Source organism: Dioscorea cayenensis, chromosome 10 (genome assembly GCF_009730915.1).
Source record: "Dioscorea cayenensis subsp. rotundata cultivar TDr96_F1 chromosome 10, TDr96_F1_v2_PseudoChromosome.rev07_lg8_w22 25.fasta, whole genome shotgun sequence".
NCBI classification, from domain to species: Eukaryota; Viridiplantae; Streptophyta; class Magnoliopsida; order Dioscoreales; family Dioscoreaceae; genus Dioscorea; species Dioscorea cayenensis.
In genome coordinates, this window is record NC_052480.1 from 5,921,531 (window position 1) to 5,933,757 (window position 12,227).

Sequence of the window (12,227 nt, forward strand, 5' to 3'; positions counted from 1 at the left end):
TAAATAAAATATTATATTAATATTAAAAGATATAGTATATTACAATAAACTATTTTGTTTGTCAAATTGAAATGTTATTTATCAAATTATCAAACTAATAATACTACATATCCTATCTTATTTTAATTTAATTATAACAAATTTTGTCTATATCTCATATTACAAATTCTGTCAAAACATATATAAAATATTATAATAATATTAAATATTAGATATTTATAATATAATTAAATTAAATTATCTTACTGATGTATATATGGCGTTGAGGTTTTGCAAGAGCATAAATAAATAGCATTCAGAGAGCTAGAGAATATCTTTGTTATAGAATGTAAGTTGGAGCATACCTAAAATAGACACTTTCAAAGATTTTAGTCCCATGAGGAAGTTGAACAAGAGTAACATATACGCCAGGCTTGAATTGCTCTAAGATTTCGGTTCCTCCATCATTGCCAAGCCTTGCTAGAGACATCTTCGGTGACCTTAAGCCATTCTCTGTGCTTTGATGAATGGTATTCTCCTTGGTACTGGTATCAGTGACTGGCTTGTCTTCAATCTTATGATCATAAACATAAGCAAATCCTTCACTAATTGTATGCGCATTAGTAACTCCCGAGGAATCCAATACAATTGATGAAGAGAATTTTGATGCTCGATTTTCATTGCTTTTCAAGAATGACTTTGCTTGAATATGAATGGCTTTTAGATTGTTACCAACCTCAGGAGGAAATTTCTCCGTCACTTCCTTGACATTCAAACCAAAAAACAAAGAAAATACTGTGAATCAACTAAACCCATACAACACTAAGAGGTCAACCGAGCAAAGGAATACAAAGACGTGGTAATTCTAAGTCTCAATAAATACAAAGCACAATGATCGAAAAAATTTTATCATTGATAATGGTGCCAAAATTGTCAAAGTTATTGCTCTATAATCAGATCAACAAGTAGAAATAGATAAGAAAAAACAAACTGCACTTGAGTTCTAGGATCAATTAAACTACAAAAAAATCCAGACAAATTCTATTTGCATATAAAAACATGTAAAACACAAAGAAGATATCAAAGGAATCCTTGAGAGAGGCTGTGTAAGGTATCTATTGCTGTATGACAAGCGAAAACACAAAAGTGGAGATACTTAAACCTGGGCATCAAGTGCCATGATAACTTCCACTGATGCATTAAGTTGTATAGATTCCTCTATAGTTACAATGCTAGCTTCTTCAACCTTCTTCTCAACTTTCTATAATACTGCGTCATGAACTTTAGTCTCTCACCTCGATTTTTTTAACCTATAAATAAAATTAGAGAAAATGAATATAACATAAACCAATAGAAAAGTGGTGAGAGATCAATTATAGATTACCAAAAAAGAAGCCCGGTGCTTACCTGGGATTGCAACTTCACTACTTGCAATCAACAGAAAGATGAGTGATTATATTCCTCTTGCCAGCATTAGAGTCATTAACAGCTTCTGATGCCTTACGTTTTGCATAGTAAGAATCACACACTAGATGTGGTTTTCCTCGAGTAGGTGCCAGTGCAGCCTTCAAGACTTTTCTGGAACTACAAGCATGGCAATGAACTAGTCCGTAATTATAACAATTATGTCTCTTTTTGGTAAATCCAAATGCTTGCCGATAACTCTGAGTAGATTGATTGATCTGCACCAGGTACCCACTTATGAATGCAAATGCATGTTGTGAAATTTGAGCCACATGATATGATTTTAACATGTCTATCTTTCAAAGCTTCAACTAAGGTAGGTGTTCATCGATCTTCAGTATCTCCATTTGCCAAGTCTTCCATTTTCCCCCAAGTATATACTTCACTTCGGGATGTTAGAATAGCAACATGATGAGCTCTACATGCTATCTCTTCCATTAACTCCCCAACTACCCTATCATGTACTAGACAAGGAATTCTACCATCCGATTGAGGATTACCAAGATGTCCATAAGCATTACTTCCCATCGTGAAATCATGGCCAACTGATGAAAGTTGTAGTCGATAAGCGAAGGAACACAGGTTGGGACAAGTCGTGCTTCCTTATCACCATGACCAATACGATTTTTATCTCCATCACTCCAAGTAAATAACTTCCTGGACATGACATTGACACATGTCTGCCCCTTAACCTCAACAATAGCTACAGTGTGCCATACACCACATGCAATCTTGATTGTCCTTAGTCCACCCAAGGACTTGACTTCCTTATGGTATGTGATGTTTTCTCGATTACCATGGCCAAGAACGCCGACTGTTCCATCACCAAAAGCAAAGACTTTTCCATTCCAAACCATCAGTGCTAAATGCCATGTACCACATGCGGCATACAAAATTTGAAGTCCTTATATTGGCCTAGAAACTCTTTTGGTTATCCAGCGGGTGACATCAGTGCCATGGCCAAGAAGTCCAGCGCTGTGAGTTCCATTCGCCTAGGTAAATAAGTCACTAGTTGTAGATATAGCACAAGTATGATATTCACCACAAGCAACAAATTCTGTGCTGCAAAGTGATAAAGATTCAACCAAACAAGGCTGACGAATATCTAGATCATTTCCATGATCAAGCTGACCACCAGATTCCTCACCCCATGTAAATACCTCTCCTTGTCTTGTAGCCAAAGCAACATGTCTTACACCACATGCAATTTGCTGGACATCCAAGAAAACATTTGATCCAAAAGGTTTTGGAAGTATAACATCAGCTCTAAAGCATAAAGTGTTCGCAAAGCTGTCTAATAAGGTCCCATCACATCATAGTTCACCCAAACATAAACATCGCCTAATGATTCAATATCATCTTTCCAAAACCTTAACTTGAAGAACTAGGAGCACTTGAAACACTGATACGGGAACCATCTACATTACTTGATCTTAGTTGCATATTTGAGTGATATGAACCCACATCTAACCTTGCCAAATTCAAATGCTCTTGATTGTAATAATCAATTAGTCTGTTAGAACTATGACCATGGAAAATGCTTGGAGCACTCTCTAATGTTGCACCATATAGGTGGCCACTATGAGTAGTCTCCTCCATACTATTAAACAGTATGTCAGAGTAAATATAATTCATAATTTACAATTTACAATTATATTAAAAAATTAAATATAGTAGGAGAACTTTGTAAATATTGTTAAATTGAAAGGAATTTATCCTGTATAACAATTTTAGTGCAAATGAAAGTTCTCAAACAAAACTAGATGACAATTGTGTTAAAATAGTAGTCCCACATCAATATGTTTACATTAGTAAAATATGATATCCAGATATTGATTAAATGATTTATTTGCAACATCTAATAAAGACAGATAACATTAGGTTGTACGATGTACAGTCCAAGCAAACACTTTTGTTTTGATTCATGAGAAAAATAAAGATGAAATGAATGCAAGATCCATGTTCCGATGCAGGATTGAAAGTAGCTATTTTTGCAGCAGTTGTACCCAATAGTGCAAGTAAACTTCCCAGTGAAGTTGTAGAAGAGATCAAGGGGGATCATGATATGCTGGTATTCTTCTTGCTTTAGCTCTTTTATAAGATTCATCACATAAACTTAAATCCGATTTCCCTAATACAAATCCTCTTATCAGTCAGCTCAGAACTCAAGCTAAAACAGTAAGCTAGACAATTGCAGAAACAAAAAAAATCAAGTTGACCTTATCACCGAATAGCTTCAACGAAGAATGCCATTTAGATATAATATCATAGTCTATGTATGGGTGATACAAGGAATCATTTGTACATGATTCGATATGAAGAAAAACAAAGAGTTTGCTCTGAAAAACAAAGACTTTGCTCTGCTCTGTTGATATTTTATTTCAATAATCTATGAATTTTGCAAAAGCTTCAAGAGTTTAATGAGATCTCTGGTTATTAGAATAACACATTGATTGTCAAGTCATACAAATAACTATATGATGATTCTTTCATCTTTTGTCTGAAAAAACCGAAAAAGGAAAGAACAAAGCAACCTAACAGCAGATAATTCCAAATCAAAGCTCCCGGCATTGAATTCCTTACGCAACTACTCCTGTATGATTTGCTCCAACAATTTGTTGGTATATTTGTCTTGGAGAAATAACACCACCTTGATTCTGGTGAAGTAAACTTGGTCCTCCAAATGATCAGTTGAACACATTTGCGCATCACCTATTGAGAAAAACAGCTCTTCCTTTCGAATTCTTTTTAAACTCCCTCAAAACTGAATTCAGAAAATGCTCCATGACATTCAGCAATTTGTCGAAGTATACTGTCAAATATTTGAAATACAGAAGTTGCATGATTTACTGCCAAAAATAAAGAGTCATAATTGGTGATGGATTAATGGAACGAAAAGCATTAAAATCATCGGGAGTATATTAATTCAAAACTCAGATATGACCGGTCCATAAATTACAAATAGTCTATATAGCAAAACATCTCATGGGAAACAACCTTGGAACAGACTATGGACAAGAGTTGCACAAGAAGACAGTACTGAATCATAACATTTTATCCGGACAAATAAATGAAGGAATTTTGAGAAATACGCAAATTCCACATCATGAAATTCAGTTTGTAGCAAAGCATAATCAGCCTGTTGTAAATATAATATGCCTATTTATATATAAATCTAATGAGATTGCACAATGGTCTTTCTCGAAAAGTCTACAGAATAAAAAATTTAAAGCACCAATTATGGTCAGCGCACACCGCTAAAAAGATGCCACTGATCTTTGAATTACATTAAAACCACATAAAAAGATGCTACTTTTGGGAAGCAACAACCCTATGTCGGACAATATGTAAACTTCTGTAGAAAGCAGCTACACTAGGAGTGCTGGGGAATTGTCATGAATAATAAAACATACGGAAGGAAAAAAAAAATTGTAAGTTGAATTCAACCATTTATAATTGACTAGCCAAACTATCATCTCAAATAAGTAATGTTAAACTCTTCTTCAAGCAAAGAATTCTAAACAAGTAAAGCAAGATGGATAAAGCAAGACTGAATATAATGTCAGAAGAGTCAATGAAAAGGGGGTTACGTTTGTTAGCATAGTGCTGAGATGCTTTGAGAAGAATGGCGCCAGCTAGACCAAAGTTACCAGGAACGGGGTACGTCTTGGTACGTGGTACGAAAACGAGAACTTGGTACCTAACTTGAAAATTTTATGGTATGAAGGGGGTAGGTTTAATTGGTACGATATTTCGGGTCGTGGTACGCTTCATAATAGTTTTAGGATCGTAAATAAAAATTTTTGTAAAATATAAACAATTTTGTATAGATAAAGTTTGAGTTGACTTACTCAACATTGAGACATAACATTTCATAAGTTTTAAAATTAATATGAAAGTTTAAGATAAATATAAAGGTCTAATAACATGTTCAGTTGCATTAATATTATGAAAACACTTCAAAGTTCAAACATTCTAGAGACAGGCTGCAACATACTTCAAGGTTTAAACTTTAAGCTTTAATATTTCAGAAACAAAAAACAGAGGCTACATCATATGCCATTTGCTATACTTCAAACTTTAAAACTTTAATGTTCTGGAAACAAAAAGCAAAGCCTACAACATAAGTCATACATTAAGATTCAAAAGTTTAACACTATAACATTCCAAAAACAAAAGTAGTAACATAATTTTGACTGAGTCTTAAACTCTTCAGTCTTCACCATTACATATGTAGGAACAAGATACCACATTTAGTAGTGAGACAATTGAACACACCAGTAAAGCCTACAGAAAAAAAAATTGGAAAATTGTTAGAATTGAATTCTTGGAGTCTTGGACTGTGAAAGAGTAGATAAGAAAAAAAATTATATAGCTTAAGATTTAGGTTCTCAAACTTACATGAGTCAATGAAATTAGTTGTCCATCTTTGCCTTTGAAACTTTACTTGAAAGTGCTTAATCCTCTTGCATCTCTTCATTTTTTCTTGATAATATCTCATCATCAATATCATTAACCAAATCAGTCCACCTCAAGTCTTCTAATCTCATAGATGAATCCTCCAAAAATCCATTGTTCGGATCAATGTCCCATTTTTTAAATGGGCCATTTAAATAGGTTTCATTGAATCGTGACTGAAGACGAATGTTTGAGTGGATGAAAACTAATTTATCAGCCCTTGTACAATTTAAGCGGTTCCTTTTCACACTATGAATGTAAGAATAAGTGCTCCAAGCTCTCTCTGCTGATGAACTACTAATAGGTTGTGAAAGCATTTTTTTGCAACATCCATCAAGTCAGGAGTTTGTGAACCATAAGTTGACCACCATTCTATAGCATCCATAGTGACCGCATCAATTTGTGCTGCTGCCATTGCAAAAAGCCCTTTCTTCATGTGAAAACTAGCAAATTGCTCCCGTAAAAGCTTTTCTTCTTTGGAATTTTCAGATATTCTGTTGAAAGCTTCCATAACACCCAAAATAACTTCTTTGTCACAATTTGGAGCCCTTCGAGGAAATCCACCAGGTGCAGGAGTAGAAAGATAACGAATATCATAAAAACGAGGACTTGGAGCAAACCCAAGGCAATGCATAGGAATATTCATCTTTTCCCATCTTTCAAGTATTTTCTTTTCCATACAAGGATAATCACTTTCATATTTACTATCATGCATGATATCCTTAGTTTGTCCTAACATGGTATCCATTTTTTCATAGACTTCTCCCATTTTGGCACCTTCACCATCACAAAACTTGATTAACAAATAGATAGGCTTTGTTATCATAACCACATTCTCAACATCTTCCCAAAAATCTTCACTAGAAATAGTTTCAGCCACAAGGATTCCCATTTGTCTAGTATTGTCATCTCCTATTTTTACCCATTCTTTCCATGCTCTAAGTACAATGGTAGTAGCAAGTGCCTCTCTACAGTCAAGCAACCTCTTCAATAGAATATAATGAGAGGCAAATATGGTTTTAGCAACTTTCAACAATTCTAGTCTTAATTGTGCTCTAAACATGGCCAAAACATATGTTATTTAGAAAATATTCAACAATTGCTTTACCCCTCTGATATGTGTTCCTTAACCACTCAAATGCATTAGCAAAATCCTTGAAAATTAAGTTGAGTGTGTGAACAACACATGGTGACCAAAAGATGTGTCTATGTACCTTTTCGATTTCTTTTCCAGCTGCTCTGCAATTGGCTGCATTGTCAGTAACCACTTGAAGAACATTTGATGGGCCAATCTCTTCAATAGATTTCAACAAGAATTCTGCGATTGCAGCCCCAGTTTTTTCAACTCCGGAGAAGTCTTCGGCATACATAAACATTGCTCCACGACTGTTTGTTGCAATGACATTGATTAATGGTTGATGCTTGACATTAGACCAGCCATCAGAAACAATAGATACTCCTTGAGTGTACCAAGTAACTTTTATTGGAACTAAATCTTTCTCCACATCCCTTTTGCACTCATCCAACAAAATTGTTTTTGCTTTCTCAAATGAAGGAGGCTTGTACCCTTTTGGAGCTTTGTTAATTGCCATCACCATCTCAACAAATTGAGGATTTCGTAACACATTAAAGGGAATGCCATTTGCACATAATCCTCTCATAATCTTCAAATCTACTGATCTTCTCTCCAATATATTGAAGGTCTCCTCAATGGGTTTAGTAGCCATTGGTTTTTGCTTCTTGTTGACAATCGAATTCTTCAAAGATGAAGACACACCAACTTGCTCAGCTTCTTGGACCATCCTCCTTACTCTTTCATATTCTTCTCGATTTTTTAGCAATGCTTGACATCTTTGAATTTGCGCTTTTGTCCCGACTGGAGCACCAAAAAAATGATAATGGATCCTAGTATATGAACTTGTATACTTGTTGTTACAATGCTTGCACATCCAAATCTTAGCTCCACCTGGATTTTTGCCTTGTGACTGACCAAATTGTACTACTTCAGATAGAAGAGGCTTGGATTTGGAATTTGATTTTTCATCATCTCCTTCTGTCTTGTATGTTGCTGCTTTCTTAGTTGCTTGAATCCCTTGAGCATGGATCATTTGTGGACTATCATCATCACTTGAATCATTTGAATCTTCAATAAGATGCTCCTTTCTTCTTTTACCAAACACCATTGCTATTTGCCTGCAAAGATGGTTCTGAGAGGGAAAAAAGAGTGTTCTACACTTCTACTCTCGGACTAAAAAGCTAAGAATTTCTATTAGGAGATGAAAGGTCACTAGTTTTCATTAATATGCAATTCATTAAAAAAGAGAGGCTAAGAATTTCTATTAGGAGATGAAAGGTCATTAGTTTTCATTAATATGTAATTAATTCTCTAGAGATTTTGACTGTTGGTTATTTTTTGCATTGTTATTGTTGTGTAAGTGTAACTTTAATGGCATTCATAATTGAACCAAGGCATAGGCTCTAGCTACATCATGGCCTAGTTTATTGTTTTGGAACTTGGATTCTTGGTTTTTCCACCCCATTTATTTTTCACTCTTTTTCTCATTGATTTTCCACCACTACTATAAGTTTTTAAAAATTCAAGACATTGGTTTTCTATCCACTAAAGAGAATTGTTCTTGCTTGTCTCTTCCCTTTGTCATTTATTCTTTGTTTATTCCAACCTATTTTATTCTTCCTATACATCCTAGTTACACTAAAAAAACCATTCAAATTCTATGAAAAACAAATACAATCAAAACTCAAAAGTCATGCTTAATATCAACCTTAGTCTTCTTTTCTTCTTCTCATCTTAGGTGGTTTTAAGCATCATATCTGAGCAAGTAGTGGTACCTTTCCCTCCTCCTCATATTTGGCAAGCTTAAGCTTCATATTTGAGCAACTCATGGCAACCTTCTCTTCTTCTCTTTGGTGGCTTTAAGCTTCACATTTGTCTTAAGTTTAAAACTTTAGAAGCATTGTCTTTCCTATCTTTCAAACTCATGCTCCCTTAATTTCTTCAAACTCTTGGATCGTTTCTTTCATGGAACCAATTATCGTTCCTAACGTCCCCGGAACTTAAACGAACCATGATCCGGATCGCACGAACCGGTTCGTGGTTCCAAGGGGGTTGTAGCGATCCTGGTAACACTGAGCTGGACTAAGGGGCGTTTGCCAATTCTAGGAGACAATTCCACTGTTTTTCCACTTCATAAACATTAGTGGCAAAAAGGATCACCACATTACCGCATTTGATTTGCAAGAAAGTTAAAACTAGATTAGGAGGCAATGCAGCACTTAGTATAGTGAATACATAAACAAAATAAAAATATTTGGTAATGGACTCAGCAATCGCTTATTGCTGGATACAAAACCACTGTTTAGTAAGATGTGAAAAAAAGCTCATCTAGGTTCACAAAAACTGGAAAAACCATCTTCATAATTTCCAGTTTTAAATTTGCATAATTCCTCAAAAAGCAGAGAAGCTCATTCAAACAGACTGTCAGAGCAAGACATCAAAGATCATTCAAGACTACACAACTCGGAAAGGCATATTGAAAAAGCAGACAGTTGATTGAAATTTTCACATTATCTACAACAGGAGGTGGGGGACGTCTTTAATTGAAAAAGCAAGAGATAATTACTTATGCTGAAAATCAAATATACAGGTTCATCGAAGATACTAATGGCACAGACAACATTTCATGATGCAGCAACTCGGTAATGCCTTCAGGCAACAAAGGCATCCGAAGTTCTAGTTCTAATTCATAAGCGTTATCCCAACCAGTAAATCAAGCAACAAATCCATGACTATTATTATAAATGCTACCAACCAAAATCTCACAAAAATTATTATGAATATTGAAGTACTAATTTAGATGAAAGATGAATCATTGTTTACACATGTTCTGAAAAAGGGTACTTCTACTCATATAACTTAGTTTTGCAGGTCAATGACCTTTAGTACCACATTTGCAATAAAAGTTATATGTGATATGTGAAAGAAGAGTTCAAAGAGATAAAGTGTGATGGATAGAGCAAAACTGAAAATACAATTAAGTTTAACTTAAAGCCCTTTAGTACCAAATATACAAGTAAAGCAAGATGAATATAGCACAAATGTGCACAAATGTAAGAAATCTCATTATATTTCATCTAATCCGTGAAGCCTTTTCCAGCTATAATGGGCAGTCTAAGCCAAACTATATTATCAAGTAGAACAAGAAATGCAGAAGGCTGCTAATAATTCAATACCTCATCACGGTCTCCAGTGCAATGGTTGCCTATAAGATGCCTCAAATACTCCTCAAAACTCTTCATCAGGTGCCTTGAGTCAGCAAAATCAAGCATATGCAAAGATGCCATGATATCAGTTTAAAAGTCATCATTATCCACACTAAATGAATTAAAAAAAAACATTTGAAATATTAACAGGCTTTTATCGATATTAACCCACCCTCAAAGAAGAGAATTTTACTCAAAATTATCATCAAGTTGCCGTTCATAGGCAACTTGATTTAGCAACCATGACAACTAGTTAAGGGTGATTGAAAAACACCAAGTTCTAGAGTGTATATTACGAAATGTAAATTAAATATTCTATCATTTCAGAGATCCTATATTACAAGCTGGCTTAAAAACAATGCTGTTTGAGTAGCCTGCATTGAGAATTGAAGACTATGCTAGTGCCCGTGCCCAGTTAGATTTTTTTGAAGTAACAGTGGTCATGTCCCTGACTGTCCACCGATAGCACAAAAAAGAGGCATCTGGGTGCTCAGCCTTCAATCAGAAGTAACCCTTCAAGAAAAAAATTAAGCTTCAAGAAACCATAGATCATTGTATTATACAAGTAACCACATTTGGTTCACAGCCAATCCTCTCCTTCAACTCCTTAAAAAGATCAAGAGCCAAATTTATGATTCCTTCCTGCTGAAGTACTCATGAATCATCGCCGTGCACAGCAACAAACCGTGCACAGCAACAAATTTATCCCTCTTTTGCTATGCACGGCGATGATTCATGGGTACTTTAGCAGGGCATCAGAGGGCAAGCAACGGCGGAAGAGGGAGACAAGGAAGCGAAGCTGCGAAGGCATGAAAGCGGCGGCTAGGGTTTCCAAGTGAGGGTAGGAGAAGGAAGGCACGGTTGGGTCAAGTCCTTATCATTATCCATATCAAAACAAAGTGGAAAAATAAATTAAAAAAATATTATTAGCAAGTAATATATCATCATAATTATATCATTAATCTATCCATCTACTATGGCCCAGGTATTATTAAAGTTTGATGTATAAATGAATATTTTAATTACATAATAGACATTGATTTTATCATGGACATTAAATTAGTTTTACATTAAATATTTATTAGGATGTTCTAATGAAAACGGATGGTAATTTGATTGAAAAGAGTTTTAAAGAAGATTTTTAATTTTTAATTGGCATTGATTTTATTATGACCATTAAATTGATTTTTGTTTATATAGATTTTTAAAAAAAGAAATAGAAGGAAAAAAATTAGAAAAAATATCAAATAAAAAAGATATATGAGGGCTAAAATGAAACAAAATTAAAATAAAAAAACGTGCACCACAAATTGTCACGTGAAAAAATAATAATAAAATAAATTAAAATCAAAATTAAGGGAGTTGAAGATTTGTGGAAAAAGAAGAGAAAAAGAAAAACAGGGAGAACAGGGAGGAAAAAACAAGAGAGACAGAGAAAAAAAGAAGAAGAAGGAGAGACTGAGAAGGAAGAAAAAAAGGAAAAAAGAAAAGAAAGAAAGAGAAGAAGATGAAGAGAATTGGTGTGGTGATGGTCGTGGTGTCATTGGAGATCTTGCTCCTCCTCGTCTTTATCTCTTTTTTCCGATTCCACGTTCGATCTTCATTCCAAGGCGTTGAGGAGGTCAATGACCGATTCTTGTGAAGAGAAACTTGAGAATCCAAACATCGTCGGAGTCCTTCGACTCTATTAGTTCCTCTCCCACACTCTTTTTCTCTCTCCAAACACTACCACGAAATTAGCTAGAGGAAGCCAAGGACAAGATGGAGGACAGCTTAGTGGTGGTGGTGATGATGTATATGGCTTTTGCCGCCGTCACCACCCTAGCAGAATCCAAGAAGCCTCATTGCTGGTTCTCTTCTCCGATCCCATATCTCGATCTCCATCCCGAGGCAGTGAGAAGATCAACGGCGAGAGACAACATTCGATCATAAAAAAAATCATCGATGAAGTTCTTCATCAAATTGACTTCTGGCATTTTGATGTTTCCCTAAACAGAAAAAGAAAGAAAAGATTAATTGCTCCACCACTGCAAGCAAGATGATGT

General features: G+C 35.0%; 1 pseudogene; it reads right to left on the bottom strand.

Moving 5' to 3' along the window:
• LOC120270243 overlaps window positions 1-12,227 on the bottom strand; it is a 36,351-nt pseudogene that overhangs the window by 2,657 nt on the left and 21,467 nt on the right.